Here is a 22,918-nt window from a genome sequence, read left to right on the forward strand (position 1 = left end):
AAAACTCGCAGTAAAACCAGGACTCCGTGGAATTCTTGACTTTTGTTCAATGTTCTTTCCACCACATCATATCCCTTTCTTTGGAAGATCAAGAGACCTCAGAATGTAGAACATCCAAGCTAAAGCAAGAACAGAAGGGCCAGGCAGCCCGTGGTGCTTGGTGGTCACGTGCTTCCTCCTCGCTGTGCGGGATCTGAGGCCGCCGCTGCGGGGCCGGAGCCGGCCCAGGCCCTACGCAATGCCTCTGGGCTGGGATGAGCTGCAGCTTTGCTGCCTCAGGGCAGCGCGGTAGCTGTGGGGCTGATCATCGCTGCTGCAGGATTTGCAGGCCAATATGTTTTGCAAACAATGAAGCATATGGAGTCTCAAGTAAAGCAAGCTATTCGAAGTCTGCCAAAATGTGCTTTCAGTGGTGGCTATTACAGAGGTGGATTTGAACCCAAAATGACAAAGCGAGAAGCTGCACTAATATTAGGAGTCAGCCCTACAGCCAATAAAGGGAAAATCAGGGATGCTGACCGACAAATCATGCTCTTAAACCACCCAGACAAGGGAGGATCTCCTTATATAGCAGCCAAAATCAATGAAGCTAAAGATTTATTAGAAAGTCAAGCTAAGAAGTAAAATTAACACACAGATAATTTTAAATCTATATATACATCAATTACTTTATGTATAGGAGTTCTGATGTTTTATAATAACTTCATAAAAGCTGTAATATTTCTTTAAAAAAAAAAAAAAGAACAGAAGGGCCAGATGGAGCCAGGAGAGCTGGGGACATCCACTCCCTACCCCCATCCATTGTTCTGTATTCCTAATTTGCTGTGCATTCTTCCCAGCAACAAAATCACTAGTCTTCCTATAAATACTGAAAACAATCTGAAGAGAACACTAGGTCTATTTGATATTTTTAAGTGGTTATCTTTATCCACAGGACATCTGGACTAGTATTCTATATTTAAGTGTGTGGCAATACTAGATTACATGCCTAAAAACTCATACCTTCAGTCCTATGAAGCTATCACCTAGGGACAGGGATTGAGACAGTGCCTTCATTGGCATTGGGAACTCCCAGGTGTGGAAATGCCAGCTACCAATACAGGCCAGCACTTTCTCTGAAACTTATGGTTTTACAGAGTTGCCTTAAGAGGTATCAAACACACAGTCCATGGACATTATGTAGCCCACAACACTCCTGAGCACAACCCGAACTGGACCAATATGGCCCAATGAAAAGAGGTGGGAGTCATGTGAATGGAGAGAAAGGGATGAATGTGAAAAATGTCATGGGCAACGTTTGGCATGATTGGGTTTGGGGAAGACAGGGAAGAGTTGAATCCAATTCTTAGCTTGTGAACCTGAGAGATGGAAAGAATGGTGGTATCTTCAACAGGAATAAGGATATTTGGAGAAAGGAGAGTTTAAGGGGGAAAGAGAATGAGTTCTGTTCTAGATATGTAGGGTTTCAGATAACTACAAGACATCCACATGGAGATGTATAGCAGGAAGTTGGGGATGTAGGACTAGAGGCTAGGTCTATATAGAGATGCCCATGGCATGTGTATAGAATTGATCAGTGAATGCACAAGAGATGAATCCTACCTGGAAAACAACAGTACCCTGGAAATTATTTTAGAAATAAGACCTCTTTAAAATATCCACCTGCCAAAATGATCAAATCAGTACTTTCTTGCCTGGCCTCTGTATTTCATAATAGCATTTATAGAAGGTTTGAGGGTTTGCAAAGCACTTTATGTTATCTCCTGTGATTCTCACACCAACCCTGAGAGGTTGGTGCTATTATTATCAACTCCACTTTACAGATGAGGACACTGAGGCAGACAGAGGTTAACTGACTTGCCCAGGGCCATGAGTTAGGAAGTGTCTGGTTTTGAACTTGGGTCTAGTGCTCTAGGCACTACCATCTAGCTGGTTCACCTAGATAAATACTGTTAAAGTGCATTGAGAGAATATAAGGTATAATGAGATAATATAGGTTAAGTACTTTGGACACCTTAAAGTGCTGTGGTTAGCTATTATTATTATTATTATGCTTTTTGGAGGGCAATTGGGGTTAAGTGACTTGCCCAAGGTCACACATCTAGTTTTTGTGTTAAGTGTCTGAGGCCGGATTTGAACTCAGGTCCTCCTGACTCCAGGACCAGTGCTCTACTCACTGCACCACCTAGCCGCCTGCTAATATTATTATTTTAAGGAGCTCCCATAGTCAAGTCATATGGTTTTGAATTGATGAGTGGATGAGTTAGATGCTCAACTTTGGCCAGATTGAGTTACGCCTAAGAGTATTCAACTGCTCAACTGTCTACCAACTTTGTGACCTTAGGCAAATCACTTTTCCTCTCTGGACCTGTCTCCTCAAGTATAAAATGTCATGGGGTTGGGCTAGATGACCTCATAAAGGTTCCTTCCAGTCCCAAATCTATGATCCATAGTCCCATGACACTCTATAAAATGAGAGCATTATATCACATGGCTTCTAAGATCTATCAGTGATTGCCTCTCCAAGGATACTATTTCAGGAAAGCCCAAATCATACTCCATTCTCTCTTCTCTATATACCTCTTCATCAATCTCCTCTCTAGGGCATGGGCACCCTTTCCTCTTCTCTAACCCCAAAGTTCTAGAACCATGAACCACAATCAAATCCACTCTACCATTGTTCATGGATGGGTTGTGCCAATCTATTCCCCAGGGGCCCCCACTCACCATCCCTGTAACTCTCTGGACCAAAGCATCCCACCCTTGCCATCCCTCTCCTAGGTTTATTTCTACCTTTAGAATATAAACCCTTGTGGCAAAGGACTGTTTTTGCTTTTCCATTTGTACCCCTAGTACCTAGCATGGTCCTTGGCACAAAGTAAGCACCTGGTAAATGCTCTTTCATTCATTGTCATTTCCTTTTATGAATCTAAGAGCAAACATGCCAAAGCAACAGAATCCAGATTCACCAAATGGGGGCCCCTTAATGACAATGAATGTTCAGGACTGCTATGGAAGGTTCTTTTCATCAAGAGCACTGAGGTGAACAGGTTGGTCATATCACTTGCCATCTCATTTTGGCAATGATCAACCTTTGATGTTACTGGACATTTTCACTGTGACCCTGACCAGTCCACTTGTCCCATTGACCTCAGTTATATCCCCAAGGAATCATGGCTACATTTTGGCCTGGTTCACTTTCATATTTGGCTACAACCTTGACTGTTCCTCAGATCTGATGCCTCATTTCATGCTGGTGTCTTCTCTACAGACTTCTTCTCCTACTGAAATTCCTAGACCTGTTAATGAAAACATCCAATAAACTTGGCTTCTCTAAACTTCAGAGAGTACAAACCCCAGGCTCTCACATTAGCAGCTAAAAGGCAATCCAATCAGCCTATTCTGAGCTGCCCACTGAGCTAATCAATCCATCAACAAACATTCATTAAATACCACTATATGCCAAGCACTATGCTAGGCACTGAAGATGCAAAGACAAAAATGAAATAATATTTCTTAAAACAAATTTTGATAACTGGGTTTCAATCTAATTGGTTTCCTTTTTAATCCTTTACATTTTATACAATTCCCTCAAGGAGTTTATCCTCTATTGGGAAAGATAACAAATACAAAAAGTATGTAAGTATATGACATAAATATGTATAAATGTATGTACATATATTTATGTATATGTAAATTCATTTACATGCAATATCTACATATATGTATATTTATACGTATAATTTAAAAAGAAAACAATTTATTGAGAATAATCTCTGAGAGGATCAGGAAAAGTTCCATGTAGAAGGTGGTGTTTGAATTGATGGTCTTGATGAAAACTAGTGATTCCAAAAGGTGGAGATAAAGAGGAAGGTTCACAGAGGTGACAATGCAAAGCCATGGAGGTGGGAGATGTCTTGTGCAAGGATCAGCAAGAAAGTTCATTTGCCCAGATTGTGAAGCATATGAAGGGGAGTAATACAGAGTCATTGAAATGTAGGTCAGAACCTGGTCATGACGGGATATAAATGCTGAACAAATAAAGAATTTTATTTCAGCCTATTTGAATATGAATGAAATCACATTTCATCCTGGGCAGAATATGGAGCCATTGGAGTTTACTGAGTAAGGTCATACCTGTGCTTTAGGAAAATCAGTTTGGTAGCTATGTGGAAAATGGATTGGAAGGGAGATTTGAGGTTGACAGGTCAGTTAGGGGGCTACTGAAGTCACCCAGAGCGGGGGATAGGGGGTTAGAAGCTGTCATGTGGGTGAAATCAACAAAATGGGGCAAATGGTCAGAACATTAGCTCCCTACAGTGTTCCATCCAGGCTCTGAAAGCACATGTAACGGTGGGGGTCAGAGAACCTTTGACCCAATTGCTGTCTCCCAGTTAAGTCAGAGGGTGGAATGCTGGGCTGAGAGTCAGTAAGATCTTCGAACAAATCCTGCCTCAGATTCATGCCAGCTGTGTGGCTCCAGGCACATTACCTAATTTACTCTCTCCACCTCAGTTTCCTCATCTGCAAAATGAGAGGATTAGAATCTGTGCCCTCTGAGGTCTCCTCCACTTCTGATCCTATGATTGCTTGATGTGAGCCTTTTTCTGAAGGTTGTATCCCCTGGAGGTGGATTTATGCTATAGTGGCTTGTTGAGATCTGCCCTGAGAAGAGCTTTCTTACCGTTGGAGGCAGCCCATTAGCCTTTGGGATGACTCTGATTGGTAGGAAGGCTTTTCCTTCAACAGCCTATATATTCCTTTCTACACCCTATGCAACTGGTTCTGCTTTCCTGGGCTAGGCTAATCCTTCTTCCATATTGTTGCAAAAACTATCTCTTTCATTGTTGTTGTTCTGGTCTCAGATCCAAGATGTTAAAAGACAAATTAAAATACTTTAAGACAGTTCTCATGTACCCCTTCCCCCAAGAAGGGCAGGTAGAATTGCCGGAGATTACTTAGGGTCCACTAACATTGCTTTCTAGAGCTCAAGGTCACCTTCACGCCCCAATACCACAATAGTGAAGGAAGTTAGTCAAGTGATCAATCAATGAACATCTATTAAATACTTACTATGTTCCAGGAACTGTGCTAAGGGCTGGGGTTGCAAAAAGAAGCAAAAAACAGGTTCTGCCCTCAAGGAGCTCATGAGGAAAAGATGTATTGAGCACTTTCTGAAACTGCACCAGAGAGTGTGTGATGGGTTGATACACTGATAGACAGGCTAGGTGGTAAATTGGAGAGACTGCCAAAGTTGGAATCAGGAAGACCTGCATTCTGATCTTCTCTCAGACACTTATTGTGTAATCCTCCCTGGACAAGTCACTTACCTTCTCCACTTCACCATAATAGCACCTACCTCTCAGGGGTTGTTGTGAAATCAAATGAGATAATATTTGTAAAATGCTCTGCTAACCCAAAAGCTCTATATCAACATTGGTTATTTTAGACATGCTTTTATCAGTTCTTCAAATATGACTGTCACTCCACCAAAAAAAAAAAAAAAAACAACCCTCCACTGGTTCCCTATTGCCACAAGGATAAAATATAAAATCCTTAACCTGGCATTCAAATCTCTCCACAATCTGGCTCCCACCAACCTTTCAAATCCTATTTTTCCTTAACCTTCCCTCCCTCCCTCCTTCGCCCCCATTTCACACCCTCTCCATTCTAGCCTGACTGGCCACTGAGTTGTTTTTCATATATTAACACTCCATTTCCCATCTCTGCACCTTTGCATAAGCTGTCTCTCATGCCTAGAATGAGATCCGTCCTCATCTCTGCCTCCTGAAATGACTAGTTTTCTTCAGAGCAAAACTCAGGTGTCATTACTTACTCAAGACCTTTCCTGATTCCCTCGGGTGTTCTCTCCCTCTTAAATCACCTTGTATTAGAGGACACGGATTGGGTCTTTCCTTACCCGAACACGTGCTCCTTGAAGTTTATAGGATCTTGCCTCTTTCATGAAAGGACCTCAGAGGACATTTAATTCAGCCTCATAATTTTACAGATGAGTAAATGGACCATAGAGTTTAATCCCAGATAATCAGGAACAGGTAGAATTCAAATGCAGATTCTCTTGGCTCCAACTGCAAAGTTTTTCTCATTGTACTGCACTGCCTTCCGGGACTATTCCATTCTCCTCTTAGTGCCCCTGGCATCTAACCCAGCTCCTGGCATAGGATAGATGTCCAATAAATGTTGAATTGGATTGGATTGGACTCATTTGAATGGAATTGAACTGAATAGAATCAGACTGAATTAAGGGGAATTACCTACAAGGACCTCTTGCCTCTGTGGCTCATAGTGTCTTCCATTTTCTTCAATGTTTCATGAAAGGGAAGCCTTCATAGCGACAGTCGCTAAGGGCTTTTGTTGTCATCATGAAAGGCTGCTTACATTACTACCTACAAAAAGGGTGCCTGAGACCTCCCACTAAAGGGAAGCTGCCACAGAAGGATGGGGGGCCTTCCCTCCTAACTGTCCAGGCCACCCCTAGAAAGCTGTCTCCTTGCTTTCCAAATTACTGTGGATCAAACAAAGCACATTTGCCGAATTGATTCCTGGCCTGGCTTTTTTTTTTTTATTTCCTTGTCCTTTTCCTGTTATTATTCTATTTGGTTACAGTTCTGAACTGTCAAGGATCCAGAATGAAATATGGCAGCTCTGACAAAGGAGAGCAGATCTGTATTTCTTTTTCCCCGTCTCTGATAATTCCTATTTGAAACTTGACTCTGGGACACAGTTGTTCTTGAGACAAGAATCTGTGAAATATCAGTGTCCCTTTGATCTGCCCGTCTCGAGCCCCAGCTTTGACCAGCCCTTCCATCAGCCTGCAGATGACTTAACCATCTCACGATGTTTTCTTCAGCCCATGGCCGGAGCAGTCCTTATGCAACAGAAGTCATGAAGATAAAGAAGGGGGAGTTGGCAGCAGGCATTAAAGATTCAGACGTGCTTATCAAGAGACTTGTGGACTATGGGATTTTCACTCCCGAACAAAGGCTGACTCTGTCCTACTATAAGACACACCTTGAAAAAATGACCCGGGTCTTGGACATACTGATTTTCCAAGGGGAGCATGCTTGTCGCATGTTTTTTTACCCATGTCTGAAACAACTAGAGCCTGACTTGTACCGTGTCATAAGGAAATATACCATGGGCACAGAAGATATCAGCCAAGGGGCTGGAGGGCAGCTAGTGGGTCACTTTCTGGATAGGGACAAAGATAGCCTGGAAAAATCTGCTGAGCAAATCTACAAAAAGCAGAGCCCAGGGGTCCAGGAAGCTTCAGTCAAGCCAAAGACAGCTTCTTATATGGCCGCTAAAATTAGACAATACCCACCAACTCAGACTCCTGGGAACAGTCCCGCTTCTCCCACCTATCTCCTGACTGCATCAGGTAAAGGAGATGTAGCTGATACAGAGAATGTTCTAGAAGACAAGCATATCAATGAAGTAATGTTCCCAAGAGAAAGCCCACTGGGCATGGCAATGACCGATGAACAGGCTGAAATCCTCAATTACCCAATGACCAAAGGCTCTAGGGCAGAAGGAAAGGATGGGAAAGAGAAGTCTCTTTTGCAAAGAGCTGCTGAAAGGGCCCGTGGGAATGCAGTGAAAGTTCTCCAGGGTGGAGTGAGCAGCAATATCTCAGGAAGAGACACCAAGTTTGTCCTAGGCTTCAGTGTACGAGGAGGCCAGCACTCCCTTAGGAGACCAATGCTGGAAGAAAACACTGGGAACCCTTATCATTTCCAGTACAGGTCAGCTCTCCAAGAAGAGAGCCAAGGGGTGCAGGTGTTCCCAGAAAATGAGGATCTCTCAGATGCCAGGGATCACAACGAAGACCCAACTTCAGAGTCCCCTGAGATAAATAGTTTAGAGGAAGCCATAAAGATATTGCTAACAGCTGGGGTTAATGCAGACTCTGGCATTCTCCATAATGCTTTCCACCACGATGACCAAGATGTTATTCAGCTGTTGCTAAAATATTCGGCAACTCTACCCTCTGAAACCAAGGAGCAGGCTCTTTTTGAAGGGGTCCGGAAGAATCTTCCTGAAGTTGTGACAGCCTTAGCAGATGGCAGCATTGACCTAAACGTTCAGAACGATAACCACTACACACCCTTACTCTTGGCAGCTGAGATGGACAGGACCGCGTGTGCTGAAGTACTTATCCAAAAGGGGGCCAGCATGGAGGCCAAGACGGCCTATTTGGAGTCTCCTCTGCACCTGGCAGTTAAGGCAGGTGCCATTTATACTGCCGAGCTCCTGTTGAACAGTGGCATGAATCCTAACATCCCAGGGTGGAATGGCCAGACCCCCCTCCATGTTGCGGCCTGGCACAATAAACATGAGATGATCGGCTTGCTGATCCGAGCAGGGGCCCAGATCAACACCCTCACCACCGAGCAGAGCGCCCCACTGCACATCGCCTGTGAAAGGGGCAACCTGGACACCGCTGTCCAGCTGATCCAGCATGAGGCAGACACCAATGTGAAAAATAAGCTCTGCATGACCCCCTTACACCTGGCTGCCCAGGCAGGTAACAAGACCATGGTAGAGCTGCTGCTGCACTCGAGCGCTGACCCCAACATGCCTGACAAAGAAAAGAAGACCCCCCTTCATTGGGCAACGTCTGGAGGTTATCTTGATGTGGTGAAATCTATGCTGATCCACAAAGTCAGGTTTGGAGCTAAAGACATGGACGGCTTTTCTCCCCTACATTACGCAGCCCTCAAGGGCAACATGGAGATGGTGAAAGTCTTCCTGGAGGCAGGCAAAAACAAAAACATCAATGAGCGAAACATCTACCGGAAGACCCCCCTGCATCTGGCCGCTGAACAGGGCCACGGGTACCTGATTAAACTGCTGATGAGTTGCGGGGCTGCAGTGAATGCCTTAGACAACAACAGGGATACCCCATTACACTGTGCTTGCAAAACTGGGCACTGGAGTTCCGTCAACTCCTTGATAAGCTGTTCTCAGGGGAAGAAACCTGACCTACAGGCTGTCAACAGCCTTGGGAAGACAGCTCTGCAGGTGGCAGAGGGTGTGATGTCAGAGAGCCAAGAGCAGATTGTGACCCTGCTGAAAAAAAAAAATGTTCTTAATGAGATAGATTAATGAGATAGCCTGAGGAAAACGGAGATTAATTTAGTTATTCTGGAGGCATGTCTACAATTCTAATAAAAAGGATACTTCAGTATTTCAAGGATGTGTGTGGTTTCATTGTTTCAGTTATCACCCCCACCAATGGTCATTACAATAAGTATAATAGCCAATATGACTGTTGTACTGAGTGTACCCAACAGCTTACGAACATCCTTTATTAGAACTTAAGAGTAGGCGGCCCCCTCCTAATTAGGTACAGTGTTGGACTTAAAATCAGAAGAGACAGGCTTGAATCCCACTTCTGGCATATCCTAGCTTAGAGGTCCCTGCAGGAAAACACTTCTAAAACCCAGCCGAGGAAGGCCATTGGTAAGATGGTAAGTGTCCAGAAGAGGACAGCCAAGATAATGAAGGAAGGACTACATCATAAGAGGATCAGTTAATGACATTAAGTCTGCTTAGACAGAAGAAGACTGCACAGGAAGGGGGAGGCTGGGGACACATGATAACTGTCTTCAAGTATTTGAAGGTTTATCATGTGACAGGGAGACTGGATTTTTCCTGCTTGGCCCCAGATAGTAGAACCAGAAGCAATGAGTGGAAATTGCAAAGAAGCAAATTTAGATTGATGTTAGGAATAAAAACAGTTTCCTGATGATTAAGGCTGTCCTTAAGTGGAATGGACTGGCTCGAGATGTGAAAAGTGGGGTAGAGGCCTTAGAGAAGAGGCCGATGGCCATTTGTTAAATATTATAATGGGGAATTCGTCTTTAGATAGAAGTTGGACTAGACTGACACTGAGGTTCCTTCTAATTCTGGGATTCTGTAACTTAATATCTTCTAGGCAAGTGACTCCCTGGTAATAACCTTCTCTGACCTTCATTGGTAGAGGAAGCATCATACTGAGAACAGCCCCACCTGCACCATAGTGCTGCCCTGCAGCTGTTACTAAGTCCAGAAACTGGCTCCAAGAGATCAACTGACTTGCTCATGGTAAGATGAGATTGAAGCCCACCTCTCTCCTGACTCCAACTCAAGCTTTCTCCCACACCATGCCACTCATTGAACTTCCCAAACTTTAATTAGGGGTCTCCATGAACTGCTATGAACAGAAGAGTCTGCCCTCTGGAGATCCCATGCACTCATCATAGAGATAGAGATATAGCCCTGAAGTCGGAATGGACTTCAAAGACCCTCTAGTGCAGCTGAGGTAACTGAGGCCCAGGGAGATAAAGGGATTTGCCCAAGGTCATACAGCTAGCAAATGGGAGGGGTAGAACTTGAACCTGGCTCCTTTTGTTCTAAACGAATACATTTCTCCATAGTGGCTCACTGCCACTGTCCTAGCTAGGCTGGTCCTCAGATGATGGCCTTCACTAGGGCTGTCCTCCAATCCTTTCCAATCTGAGCCTTTGGAAACATTCCCACCTGTTCCACATTAAGGCAATCAGAGGAGGAAGAATGAAGCCACAAATCATATTTTCAAAAGCCAGAGGTGCTCAGAAACTGTGAGCATTTGGAGGGAAGTTTAGGCTAATGCTGACCCAAAGGAAAGACAGATGCCATGAATTTGCTGAAGCCTGATTCCCTCTAGGGAGCATGGCACACATTTATTGACTGCTTCACAAATTATTTGGGGAAATTAAGGTTTATTCATGAGCAAGCAAGGACAGGTACCTACATATTCAAAAACCTTCACTGGCTCCCCATTGCCTCAAGGATAAATTATAAATTCTTCAACCTAGCATTTGAGTCCCTTCCACAATTGGGTTGCAGCCTTTTATTTCCAGATTTATTTCCCATTATATCTCCTCATGTTCTCCATGTTCTAGCCACACTGTGCAATGTGCTGCTGTTCCCCCTATAGAACATCCTATCTCCCATTCCTATGCCTTTGCACAGGCTGTCCCCTGTGCCTAGCATGCTCCCCCTCTTCACCTTTACTCCTTAGAATCTTCAGCATTCTTCAAGGCTCACCTTAGGAGCTCCCTTCCAAACAAGACCTTTCCTGGTTATTTTAACTCTTGGACTTTGCTGCTGGTCTCTCTCCCATTTGCCTGCCCATTGTTTGTATTTACTTTGAATGTAGTTTGTGTTGACTTGACCTGCATGGTTGTTTCCTCCCAGTAGAATGTAAGTGTCTTATGGGCAGAAGCTGGGTTTTTTGTTTGATTGTTTGTTTTTGTATCTCCAGTATGTCCACAATGCTGGAATATAGGTGCTTAATAATAAAAATGCTTTTTGAGTTGCTGAATTAAATTGAATTGCCATTACATAGAAGGGAAAACACAGGCTGGTGAAGTGAATTATCCAAGTTCAAATAGCTAGTGAATGACAGATCAAGAACTAACTGAGGGGCAGCCAGGTGGCACAGTGAATAGAGCTCCGGCCCTGGAGTCAGGAGGACCTGAGTTCAAATCCAGCCTCAGACACTTAACACTTATTAGCCGTGTGACCTTGGGCAAGTCACTTAACTCCAATTGCCCTGCCCTCCCCCCTCCAAAAAGAAAACAAATAAACAAAAAGAACTGACTAAAAGGTCACCTCCTGTAGGAAGGAAGTCTTTCTGAGTTGTTAGCCTATGCTCTCTCTCTCTGAGTCTTTCTTTGTGTGTGTGTGTGTCTGTCTGTCTGTCTCTGTCTCTCCCTTTCTCCCCTCCTCTCCCCCCTCATCTCTTTTTCTCCCCTCTCTTCAATCTCTCTCTCTCTCTCTCTCTCTCTCTCTCTCTCTCTCTCTCTCTCTCTCTCTCTCTCTCTCCTTCCCATATCTCCTGTCTCTGTCTCTCATCTAATTATCTTGAATTTACTAGGGTGGAGGGATCAAGGAAGACACTGATCAAACTAAGGAATTCCCCCACCCTGTAAATTTTATGAAATTATACTACATATGACATTATCAAGCTCTGATCACATTGAAGAGTCCCCCAGTCTAATCAGACATGGAGAATTCTAGTGACCAAACCATTTCCCATGGCCTATTAAAAAAAAAATATATATATATATATATAAACTAAATGAGTCTCTTCAGAACTCTCTCTCTCTCTCTCTCTCTCTCTCTCTCTCTCTCTCTCTCTCTCTTGGATTTGTTCTTCATTTTTCTTTGCACCTTCTTCCAGAATACAGAAGGGAGGGAATGGATGGGATTGGATATAACAGTATGGGATGGAATGAGACAGGTCAAGATGGGATGGGAAGACAGGGGTGAGGAGAGGAAGGGTTGGACTGGGTGAAGATGGGACGGGACTGGATAGCATTGGATGAGACAGGACAGGATGTGATAGGAGGGTGTGGGATGAGATTTCATACCTCATCTGCACTTCAGGGCAGCAAGGCCTATTACCACAGATAGGAGGAAGGGGGTGGGGAGCTCAGAGGCACAAAAATATTTGTAGCAGTTCTTTTTGTAGTGGTGAAGAACTGGAAAGTAAAGGGGTGACCATTGACTGGGGAACAGTTAAATGATTGTTTGTATGTTATGTTACTATTGTGCCATAAGAAATAACAAAAGGGATGGTTTCAGAGAAACCTGGGAAGATTTGAACAAATTGATGAAGAGTGAAGTACATAGAACCCAGAAAAGAATGCAGCCTATGGCAACAACAGTATAAGGACAAACAACTTTAAAAGACTTAAGAGTTCTGACCAATCCAATGACCAACCATGACTTTAGAGGCCTGATGAAGAAACAGACCATCAGACCTCCTGACAGAGAGCTGAGGGGTTCAAGGCACAACATTAAAGACAATCTAAGGATTCATTTTGTTTGGTTATTCATATTTGTTACAAAGGTTTGCATTTTCTTTTTCTTTTTTTCCAAGGAGGGGAGTTCAGAAGGAGAGAAAAATAAATGTCTGCTAATTAAAAATAAGTTTTAAAAAACTCAAGGACAGAGTTTTTCATTTATGTTTTAGTCTCCCCATTACTCAGTTCAAAGCCTGGCAAATATCAGGTGCTTAGGAAAAATGCGAATTGAATTAATTTCAAATAACTTTTAATCAATAAGAGAAGGGATAACTGCATAAGAAAGGCCCGACTTTATTTTGTAAGAGTATAAAACAAACCTGGAAATTATGACTGACATTTATACAGTACTTTAAAATATGAATGAATGAAAAAACCTTTATTAAGTGCTGATTTTGTGCCAGGCTAAGTACTGAGGAGGCAAGGACAAAAGGGAGATAGTGAAAACCATATCCATATGGATGTGAGGGCTAAGAAAGGGACTTTTAGTCTGGGGAGTCACAAGGATGGAGAGTGGAAACATAGGACAGTCTGCTGACACACACTTTCCAGAAGCAATGGCAAAGTTGACTGGGTTGCTGTCTTCAGAACAAGGGATGGGAAGCAGATGGGGCATGTCTGCTGTGGCAGTGCGGCTGCAGGATGCTCCGAGAAGCCCAGGGTGGGCAGAGATGAAGCCCAGTCTGAGACTAACTGCATCTAGCCAGCTCTGTTATCTCACGGCACCCCTGCGGGGGTCGGTTTTGTCATCCTCACTCTATAGACAAGAAAGAGAGTCTCGGAGAGGTAACTAAGCCACCAGCTGCCTCGGTGTTTAACAGCCACCATACATGATGACTGGAGATGAGGTGAATGAAAGACGGTGTCTTAATGTCATGGAATGCTGTCTGCCATATCAACTGATAAGTGAGAAGAATATGGGGAAATGTGGAAAAACCCATAGGGAGTAAAGAAAACAAGACCAGCAGACCAGAGCAGTATATGCAGTGACCACAATGAATCAGGGTTTGGGTTGGTTGGCTAGTGGTTTCTATGAAGAAAGAGAACAAAACCCAAGATAACAATGGGGACTGCAGGCGGACCTAGAAAGGTAAACAGAGCCCTATGTGGGGCTCTCTCTTGTTTACCTCTATTCCTCTCTTTCTTCCTCTTTATTTATCTCTCTTCTCTTCTCGTTTGTCTCTCTCTCTCTCATTTATCTCTCTTCCTCTTTGTTTATCTCTTCTCTCCTCGTTTGTCTCTCTCTTCATTTATCTCTCTTCCTCTCTCCTCTCTCTCCCTTTCTCTGTGTTGGTTTTACATTGTGAAGTGCAAATACAGTATGTCGCTCCTTATTTTGATGCTCATTGGACTACTTGTCTTTGCTGAGTTATTAAGTGTATACTCTTTTTGTAAGTACTATTTAAGTACCAAGTACAGGGAAGCTGTGAGAAAGAGGTGGCATCTGAGCCAGGATTTACAGGAAGGAGAGAATCAGATCTCCTTCTCTAAACCTACACTGTTTCTAGCTGTGGAAACAATCTGAAGTCTTAAGCTGGGACAGGGAACAGGTAGCCAAAATGGTAATAACCATAACAGCATAATGAGAGGGACTAGTCCTGGGGTTTTAATGGTAAAGGGGTCTCCCAGGTGAGGAAACTCCCTCTATCAGTGTAGGTCTGCATATTCTCTAAAGCTTAGACTCTTAGTTTCCTGGAGCATTTAAAGGTTAAGTGACTTGCCAGAGTCACACAGTCAGTGTGTGTCAGAGACAAGACTCAAATCTGGGTCTTCCTGGCTCCAAGGCTGGCTCTCTATCCACTTATACCATGCTGCCTCTATAATAATAATAATGATAAATCCCATAGGCAAAAGGGTGGTTTGTGAGGAGACAGAGAGAAGGAGAGGGAAGGAAGAGAGAGACAAAGAGAGAGAGAGAGAGAGAGAGAGAGAGAGAGAGAGAGAGAGAGAGCAGATTATTAAACATCTTGACCTTATATAGTGCCTTTAATACTTCATTCTAGGGCAAGGTCCAAAGTTGGAAGGGAGATCAAGTAAGTGGTGGGGAAAGCTGGGCCCTAACGAAAGACTGAACAGTAATCCCTGCTCTGGTTTAAAATGAATTGGACCCACAACTGCACAGATGCTAAAGCCCTCCAAGGTCTCTATTCCCTTTCAAGACAGACCCAGGCAAAGGCTGAAGGATCCTCCTGGTCCTCTGGTATTTTCAGTGGCTTAGCTGGGATCAGCTAGAAAAATGCCCTGTGATTTCCATTAAGGCGGCTGAGTCTGTTTCCAAGGCAAAAGGCTTAAAAGCAAAAAGCTCTTGGGAAGGCCAGCAGGGCTACACAGTGGAGTAAAGTCAAGGCAAGTTCAAGGTGTCGGGGCTGGGATGGAAACAAGCCTCAGTGAGCATGAAATTAAATCAAATAAAACCATGGAAAACCTTGGAAATCTCTTCCTGTCTTAAATGAAAACCACAGAAAATGTGTATGAAGGACTCCAGAATGTCCAAGATTCCCTTCCAAAGTAAATCTCTTTAAAGATTTAAAGGAGTGCATGTGTTCATCCACCCCCCCCCCATGTAAACAATTAACGTGGCACCTATGCTGGAAAAGGGATTTTTCCCTTCCATGAGTTGTAAAACAATTATTTTTGAAGGGAACAAATCAAAAGGCTTTTTGCTTTCTCTATGAGTGTGATATGATAGAATTCATGGGGTGAAGAAAAATATATGTAAACCACTTGATAACAAGTGACTTTAAAGGTCTTTCTATGACAATTAAGTCTGTAAGTTGTTCTAAGCTATAAAAAGATAAAACCCAAAGAAGCAAGGAGGAGATGAAATGTTGTTGGCAGCTGGATGTTAATCTATGCATTTCATCTGATTTTTCCAACCTGTCTTTTCTGGCCTCATTGGCTGACTACCCTTCACCCTCATGTGTTCTGGGCTCTGGCCAGAGGAGGCTCCTTACCGGCTGTTCCCCCAATTTCCCACCATTGTATCTTTGTTTAATGCTGTCCCTATGCCCAGCATGCCTGCCCCCAGCCCTGGCCCTTATGTCTCTGACAGATGAAATCATACTCAGTTCTAGATCTCCATGTTGACTTCTCTGATCCCCTCCCTCCCACAAACATACAACATGACTTTGCAGGACACTTTGGATCTCTCCTACACAGAACACACAGCTTTGTACTATTTTGATTTGCTTTATCTTCCCTCCCAAGCTCTAAGATCTAGGAGGGCATCGAATGCCATCATGGCCTTCAAAACTGAACACGGTCTTCCACATGAAGTCTCACAAGGGATTATACAATGGGATTGTCACCTCCCCATTCCTGGGAGCCACTCTCCTCTTAATGCAGACAAATATTGAATTAGCTTTTTTTTTTTTTTGGCTGCTATATCACACTGAAGATTCTATAAGTTTACAATCCACCAAAGCTGTCTCATTACAGTATAACTTGATTCAAGTCACACAACAAATTGATATCAGTAGTGACTTTAGCCCAATTCTATGTGACTGAGGCCAGATTTCTATGGACCATTATCAGTCCCCCTTCCCTTTCTGGCAATGCCTCCCTCTACCCTCCTTCAATTCCCTAAACCTCTCTGTGTCTACACCTATCATCCAGTAGAGCAAAGGCACCAAAGGGATCCCTAACACCGAAAGGGTTAAGAACTCCTGCACTTGACAAAGAGCCTGAGATTCTTTGTCAGGTCACCAAGCTCACATCTTGACTCTGCTCCTGACCATCCAATGACCTTGAGTCATTTCCTTCATCCCTCTGGGCATCAAGGTCCTTCTGCCAGATGAAAGTTTGGACTAAATGAATTCTTAGATGTTCAGTCAGCTCTAAATGCCATGTTTCTCTCCCCTAGTCTCAGGAAGAGGTGGCCGTCCTTTACACCAGCCTCAGACACTTGCTAATTCTATGACCCTGGGAAGGTCACTTAATCCTTTTTGAGCTGGAGAAGTAAATGGCAACCAATCCAGTACCTCTGCCAAAAAAACCCCAAATGGAAACAACAGGAGTTGGAGATGACTGAAGATGACTGAACAACAACAAATCAACAAACTGAAGTATCTGCCTACCTACCAACAAACAACAAAAAACCCTCTATCAGTTACTGTTGACACTAAACCATTAACTGCAATTCTGAGTCCACACCTCTCCATATTCTCTAGTTGAATAGTGATACATGATACTTTATTAAGAACTTTGCTAAAACCCAGGTAAAATAAATCCAGAACATTTCCCTCTTCTATTAACTTAACAAACGAGGTGAGGCTGACACTATCCATTATCTGTGAAGCCCTTTGGAAGGGCCTTTGGAACCATTACCACCCTGTCCGTGTATGTGCCAGCCACTTCTTTTAGGATCCACTCTAGAATTTTCTCAAGAATCAGAGCCAATCTCACCTGCCTATAGTTTCCAGACTCTGTTGTGTTGTTTTTTAATAATCACACTGAGCCTAAAGAGGTTATTGGATGAGCTGTTCTCAGAGGAATCTCCAGTCATAGTTCCACTCACCTGGCACTTTACTAGGCGCTGAGGAAACGAATGTAGCAGGCTCACAGGCCCAAAGGCAGGCTGTGGCATCTTCCCTAATGCTATTAACTTGAGTCTCCATTCTTGGGGTATGGTCACGTCAGTGTTTGATGCCGATGAGTGACCAGCACTCCATTTCCATTTAACCACTTAACCCAATTAACTTCTAAGAACTGATATTTACTTCAAAGATGTAGCAAGAACAGGACTGCAGACATTTTCCCTATCACACTGCCAACATTCCAGGGCCGCCTTCCTCTATAGGAGCTCAGTCTTTGGGGAGAGCGAGCTCAGCCAGCACAATTCCCAGGTAGCGCTCCCTGGTCCCACCAAGTTCACCTCCAGATGTAGCACGGCTGTGGATTAGTCCTTATCTCAGCTCCTTCTGGGCTGTATCTCAGGGCCTGATGCTAGTCTGGTTGAAACACTAGGCATGGATGTACCCCCCACACTCCCTAGATGCCCAGACATTTGGACTCGATCTCCTGGAAGTTTGTTCTCCTGGTTTTTGAAACTCCCAAGTTCAGAGACTCTAGATGGATCTTTTTTCACTTAAAAAAGAAAGAATGAAATCTAAGGCAGGTGCAGAACTGAGTCCAGTACTCAAGGTCATGTGCGGGCCTTGGAGGGAGAGGCCCAAAGGAGGCAAACCCATTATTAAAGATGGCTATTGTTGTTAAGCTCAGAAAGAATGGACAAGCTTATCTTGAAGGAAAGAAAGGTTTCCATGTGGGGAAAAAAAGGAAGAAAAAGCATCTGAAAACACAGCAGGGGAAATCCAATGCCCTCATGACTTGGGAGGCTTTGCCCCAGAGCTGGACTTGTAAAAGGGCCTGCTCCATTAAGGAAGGAAGGTGGGGGGTTCAGAACCTGGAGGCTAGTTAGAGCCGATGATGAAAGGGCCAGCCAGAGGGACTGCTGCTTCAGCTGGGAAGCAGCCAATGACTCCTTGGGCAATGGGGGAGAGAAGACCGAGGTGCCACATGAAAAACCAGAGCTCTGACCTAGCCTGGGGATGGGTGGGGAGGCCCATGTCTGCAGTGGCAGCAGTGATCTTTCCTGGCCCACCTGCCTCAGCCCATTCTGAGAGAAGGGATTGGCATGACTGTAGGGTGGGCTGGTTAGTAGTGGTGTGTGAGCTCCCTGAGGACAGGAACTTTTTTCTTTGTAAGAAGGAACTGGAAGAGCTGGGAAATTGGCTCCTGGGAGAGTCATGAGGACATGTATGAAATAAAAGGCCCTTGGAGAGATTTGGGGGGCATGTGTAAACCGTGATTTGTCTTGGTCTGCTAACCATGTATTGAATGGAAGCATCTTTGATTGGCTACAGGGGCATGATTAGACAGTAAAGTGTCTGAAAAAGATCTGGGGTTTTCAGTGGGCCACAAGCTCAATGTGAGTCAGCAGTGGGTGGAAGAGACCCAAAATGAATGGGATCTTGACTGCATTAAGACAGACAGAGCTTCCAAGAATGAGGAATGTAGGGAAAGTAAAAGGCCCCAGGTACTCTGCCCTTGCCATACCTCATTTGGAATACTGTGTTAACTTTAAGAAGGACATTGATAATCCAGTAGGGAACCCATCATTCTATATGGAACCAGTCCATTCTATGAAAGGACTCGAGAGTTTGGTGATTGGAACTCCACTACACTCTGAAAGAACCTCTTCCAAATCAAACTTCTCTCAACCCCCACAAGTTTCTAATATTCTCACTAGCAGCTCTGATCCTTCTGAATTTATAGCAAAATTCTTAAAATTAATACTTCAAATCCATCAGACTCCAAACAAAAATATGAAATGTGCAACTAAGTTTGTCAATAAGATTTTTCAACTTGTGGAAAATTAGCCTAAATCTGTTGCATCTTGGAGGTTAAGTATGTGTTCCAAAGAAAAGCACTGAAATCCCACAGGGACATATTTTTAAATTCATCTTTGCTCAAGTATTTATTCATTTTCACACCATCTTTTTTACATTCAAAAATATTTTTTTAATCACTCACTTTACACGAAACCAAACTATTTCAGAAAATCTAGGAGAGTATGTTTGGCGGGGGGGCAAATTTTCCCATCCCCAGCCCTCCATGATTATTATTCATAGAATCTTGGGATCTCAGAGTTGGGCGGGAGCCCAGAAATGGACTAGTTCTACTGAGATTTGAAGCAAGTCATTCCTTGACAACATATGAAGCAGTCCCCATCTCTCAAAGCAGCCATTCCATTTGGGGACAGCCTTAGCAATTAGCAAATGTTTTCTTTACTTTGAGCTGAAATTTGCCTCTTTGTAGTTTCTACCTGTTCACAAAGCAGTGTCCAGAAACCAGCAGGTCTGAGCCCCAAGAAGGACTCCTGTATTATGCGCAAGCCCTGGCTTACTCTCGCAGAGCTGGGCAGTCTCTGTCTGTCCCAAACGGTCCTACAGGTACCTTGATGGGTTTGGTAGCTATTTCCTGAAGCTACTCCCTCAAGCCCACTACCAATTGTGTTAGGTGCCAGTGACTTTTTATCCCTTCCTTCCAAAAAAACTATTATTTATATAATGACTGAAGGTTCACCAAGGGCTTTACATGTTTTATCTCATTGGATCTTTACAATACTATGAGGCAGGTGATATTATTATCCCCATTTTACAGGCTAGGGATCTGAGCTTAAGAGGTTAAGGGACTTGCTTAGAGTTATACAGCTAGTTAGTATCTAAAGGGGGAGGGAGAGGTGGAAGGGGAAGAATCTCCAGTCATTCTGATCCGTTTCTGGCCACTGGACCCAGATGGCTCCAGAGAAAAAAGTGAGGCTGGTGACCTTGTATAGCCCTGCTTCACTAAAATCCAATTCACATGCAAGTCATGGAATCATCTTCCTGATGTCATGGTCCTCTTTGGAGGATCTGAATTCAGGTTGTTCTAACTCCAAATCTGGCACGCTATTCACTGAGCCACCTTGCTGCCTTTTTGAAGGCAGTGCACAGAGGAAATAGCCCACTGACTTTGCAATGCTGGGAAAGAGACTGCTACAGAGTAACGTACGGTGTATAGTCACAACTAAGGAGATGCTACAGGGAGGAGCCCGAAAGTGTTAGTAAGCATTTGAGGTTGGATCGGAAGTGTGCCATGCCTTGTTGCATAAGTCAGAAATGAAACGGCACCAAATCACTCTGACTGCAACCACAATCTACCAGATTTCTAAGATAAAGCTATGGACCAGTATTCCAGAAGCCCAGTGATAAAGCAAGCTGCCAGCTCCCTGACAGAGGGTGATGAATTCAATGTGTAGAACAGGACACACATTTGGGGCATGGCGAAGAAGGGAACTTGTTTGGCTTGACTTTGCAAATTTCTTACAAGGGTTTTGTTTTTCTTTCCTGCTCCTCCTCCCTCCCCCCAGTGGAGGATGGGGAGAGCTGGGAGGGAGAGAAAATAAATTATTGTTAATTGAAAATAATACAATTTAATTTTAAATAAAGATGGGATCAGGATTACATCAGAGAGGAATCTGGAAAAAGGGCCGTGTTGGCAATTCTTACATTGCTATAAGGCATTCAGGCCAACAATTATGGATCTTATCTACATCTGTCACTTTCTAGTTTCGAAGACCAGCTAGAGTTTCAGTCGCCTCCCTTGATGTAACCATTGTCTTATCCACAATATTAATGCTACACAAGCTTTTTATGATTTTACTGTGCTGGCCTTCTTTTGGCCATAAAGATTCCCCCCACATTTCTACATCTTTCTCTTTAAGTAACTTCCCCCTCTAATTTCTTTACTTCTCAGGCTTTTATTATATGGCTTTGAATTGATGGCCAATTGTTTATTTTGTTCTTTGTAGCTTTTTGACTCCTTGAACAACTTTCATTCTTTAGCTTCATTTTCAAATGTTGGCAAGGCAGATGGAGAATTTGTGATATACTTTTGTTTTCCAGGTTCCATTCTACATAGTTATTTCAGTTGTTATCATTGTTTTTAATTATGTGACATGGAATTCACTTTCTACTGCGAGTGCCGGTTAAATGGTGATGGAGTCTTTCAACATCTTTCTTCAGACCCTCAACTGTCTTCTCAAGCTGGTACGATGTGGCTATTTGACACTTATTCTGACAATTATCTCTGAGTAATTTCACCTTTCCCCCGTGGTCCCTACCAAGGCAATGATCAGCACACAAACCACTGTCTGTAGGTTCAGGAATGTTCTTAACAATCTGGCAAACATTGTAGGAAAATGCATTCACTCATGATAGCTATAACAGACACCAGCTTTTTCAACTTATTCTGTTTTAATATAGTTAGCCAACCAGTTGAATTTGTGCCATTAAACTCAAGGACTTTTTGAAAGTCTATTCTGAGTGGGCCTATCACTCTTTCAGATTCTAATGAGCCTTGATTTTTCCCATCTGTTTACATTATTATTAGGTACCACTTCTGGAATTTGTATGAATGTTATAAGATTCTTTAGCTTTTCCCTCTTCAAAGTTAAGCAACACCTCAATTTCTGCTCAAGTTTCATCTAATATGAGTTTGAGAATGAAATTATTCCTTATAAGTGTGCTGACTTGATTGTAACATGTTGTTCAACTTGGAATGGAAGATATCATTGACAAAAAGCAGAATGATAAAGCAACAGAAAGTCCTTGCCTATGTAGGTACTTAATAAATGTGATTTGATCGATTGATAACTGCTCAGATCTGTTTCCAGTTTTGTTATGACATGGTACAGGCACATAATGAAAGCATTGGTATCTTTATTACATTTCATACATTCTCAAGGTTTGGGGGCTTTAAGCGGCCAGTGCCATCTTCAATGAAGCATTTCAAGCGGTCAGGGTTTGGTACTTCTGACTTATCCTGATGCATCTCACCTTCTTGGGGTACCATAAGATGAAACAGAGTAACTCACTTTGCAGTCTTTCTTGTCAAGCTGATTATCACAACATTTTCAAGTGGCTCCAGCCTGTGACCCTACGCCGACTCATCTCTTTCTTAGATTTATAGGAGTATGCCCCCAAAGAGATAAAAAAGAAGAAGAAAAGGTCCTCGATGTATAAAAAGATTTACAGCAGTTCTTTTGTTGTGGTGGCAAAAGACTAGAAACTATGGGGATGGTCATTAATTGGGGAATGGCTTAACAAATTATGGCATTTTGGTGCTGCATAAAATGATGAAAGAAATGGTTTCAGAGAAACCTAGGAAGTCTTACATGAACTGACTGATGTAAAGTGAACAGAATCAGAAAAGCAATTTGTACAATAAAAACATGGCAAAAATGGAGAATTTTGAAAGATTTAAGAACTCTGAGTGATGTAATGATCAATCACAGGCTAGAGGTGTGCTGTAGAATGGTCTCCACCTCCCACTAAGACTAACACACAAAATGAGAACCTGATTTTGGGGCTTTGGCCAATGTGGGGATTGTTATTGCCTGGCCCATGCTTCTTTGTTACAAGGGTTTTGTTTTCTTTTCCTGGTGGTGGGGAGGAGAGGGGTGGGAGAAAGAAAAATGCTTAGCCATTGAAAAAAATAAAGTTTAATTTAAAAAAGAG

General features: G+C 43.2%; 2 pseudogenes; both read left to right on the forward strand.

The window, feature by feature from the left end:
• The first annotated feature begins 296 nt into the window (after positions 1–296).
• Positions 297–749, forward strand: LOC138165177 (mitochondrial import inner membrane translocase subunit TIM14 pseudogene; annotated as a pseudogene).
• A 5,989-nt stretch (positions 750–6,738) lies between these two features.
• Positions 6,739–9,133, forward strand: LOC138165178 (CARD- and ANK-domain containing inflammasome adapter protein pseudogene; annotated as a pseudogene).
• Positions 9,134–22,918: the final 13,785 nt, after the last annotated feature.

The sequence above is a fragment of the Petaurus breviceps genome, unplaced genomic scaffold (assembly GCF_028583685.1).
Source record: "Petaurus breviceps papuanus isolate PSGF00001 unplaced genomic scaffold, PetGlider_PUasm1.0 208, whole genome shotgun sequence".
In the NCBI taxonomy this organism is placed as follows: Eukaryota; Metazoa; Chordata; class Mammalia; order Diprotodontia; family Petauridae; genus Petaurus; species Petaurus breviceps.